This window comes from Mustela putorius, unplaced genomic scaffold, assembly GCF_011764305.1.
Source record: "Mustela putorius furo isolate JIRA1106 unplaced genomic scaffold, ASM1176430v1.1 tig00003834_pilon_pilon_pilon, whole genome shotgun sequence".
NCBI lineage: Eukaryota > Metazoa > Chordata > Mammalia > Carnivora > Mustelidae > Mustela > Mustela putorius.
This window is the reverse complement of record NW_025421987.1, coordinates 71,662,521-71,664,666: the sequence shown is the minus strand read 5'-3', so window position 1 is coordinate 71,664,666 and position 2,146 is coordinate 71,662,521.

The window sequence follows — 2,146 nt, the reverse complement described above, 5'->3', positions numbered from 1 at the left end:
AATTTTTTTTTAGCAATAAAGGATTTTTAAATTAGGGTAATGTCCATTGTTTTTTAGACATAATTCTATTGTATACTTAATAGATAGTGCTGTATAATTTAAACATAACTTAATGTATAGTTTAAATATAACTTTTGTATGCACTGGGAAACCAAGAAATTCCCTTGACTCATTTTGTTGCAATATTTGCATTATTGTGTTGGTCTGAATTAAGCCTGCAGTACCTCTGAGGTATATCCGTATTTATGTGGCTAATTCTTTTGTAAAATGAGGTCTATGCTATTCCAGATGTGATGCTGTAGAAATAACCCTGAACTCAGAGTGTCCAGGGTCATGTGACTTCAACCAATATATATTGGAGCAGCATCTCTATGATAGGTCCTAGAAATACAAAGAGTAACCACTTTCCCCAAAGACATAGTCTCAGTGTTTACAGTCTGCTCTATGAAGCGGACATAATCCATGAAGGAATGTAAAGCTACAAGCATGATAAATTCTATAAAGCAAAGAAATATGAAGAGTTTATCTGGTCAGGAGTGTTAGTTGAGGTTTTCTTGAGGGTGTGGTGATACAACGAAGATGGCGAGATGAATAGGAACTAATGAGGCAAAGAAGAGAGAAAAAGAAGAAGGGCCAATGTATGCAGAGGCCCTACAGTGCGGGGAGGGGAGGAGGAAACTCTTAATGAAATAAAACAATTGTCAGTGACTTGGCAGTGAGAAAGCAGGAAGAAGGATGAGATGATTTAAAGCTGCTGAGGTATTGTTTTGTGGGCTCTGTGAAGGGGTAAGTTTGTCTTTATTACAAAAGTTTAAGAAAGACATCAAGATGCTCTCAGCAAATAATGTTAGGATGTCCTTGTGTTTGAATAGACTGTTCTACTTGATGTGCAGAGAGTGGAGAGACAGGCATCAGAGAGATGAGAAAAGAGCACTTTGGAAGCTATTGCAGTGGTCCGAGTGGGAGATAACAGTGGCATTGATGGACTATAAGGAATACCTGCGTCAAAGAATATGGGAGGTATAATCTTCAGGACTTAGTAATGGATTGGCTATTGGAAGTGAGGATGACAGAAGTCTTCTGGGTGATTTCTTGGCATCTAGCTTCAATAACGCACTGACTTTTGGTATATTTATTAATACCAGAATACCAGAAGGTGACCAGTTGGGGGAGAAATACTGAGTTGAAGTTGTATGTGAATTATACAAGTAGAGATGACAGGAAGGGATATGCCAATGGAAAATCCAGCGGGGGGTGGGGGGGGTGAGATCTCTAGTGAAAGTATATATTTGAGTGAACTTGGTATTGTAATGTGAGAATTTGATGAGATTTCTGAGGCTAGAAAACTAATAAAAAGAATGGAAATGGTAAGTGAAACCTGAAGAACTTAAAGATCTATTTGTTAAGTAAAAAATAAAGGAGAGAGAGTCTACACAGGTGACTGAGAAAAATTATTGGAGAGAATAGAGTAAAATCATGAGAACATGGTGCCACATAGAAGATTATAGCTAATAAAGAAAAAATAGTTTACATATCCAGCAGCTTAGGTAACAATAAATAATAACAGCTAACATCTGTATCGTTTGTTATGCATCAGATATTTTCTCTGTGTTTTGCATATATTGACTCCTTGAATCCTTACACTTGTACTATGGTGTAGATACTATTATCATTCCCATTTTGTGGATAAAGAAAGTGAAGCACAGAGGGGTGAAGTCCCTTGTTTGGGATCACACAAGCAGGAGTCAGTAGTAACACCAAGGGAGTCTGACCTCAGGTTTCCATGCTTTGTTTGCCGTTATGCTGTTCTGCCTCTTCACAAGTCAAAGATAGAGAAAAGGTGTCTTTGACTTGAGTGACATGGAAGTCAGTCATGACCTTCCCACAAACTGTTTGACTGGAATAGTGGGTCCAGGTCAACAGCAGTGGATTGTAGAATCAGGTCAAGGGAGAGGTGAAGAGACAGCTGGATAAGAGCTCTTGAGAAGCGCGGCTCTGAGAAATAGAGTTCAAATCAGTGCCCAGATAGAAACATGCAAGTGGGACTCTCGTGAGGCCAGGCAACATCGGGAGATTCCAAAGACTAGGGGTCATCTCTTTCTAGACATGAAGCAGGTGTTCTGAAATGCAGAAACAAGTTGTATTT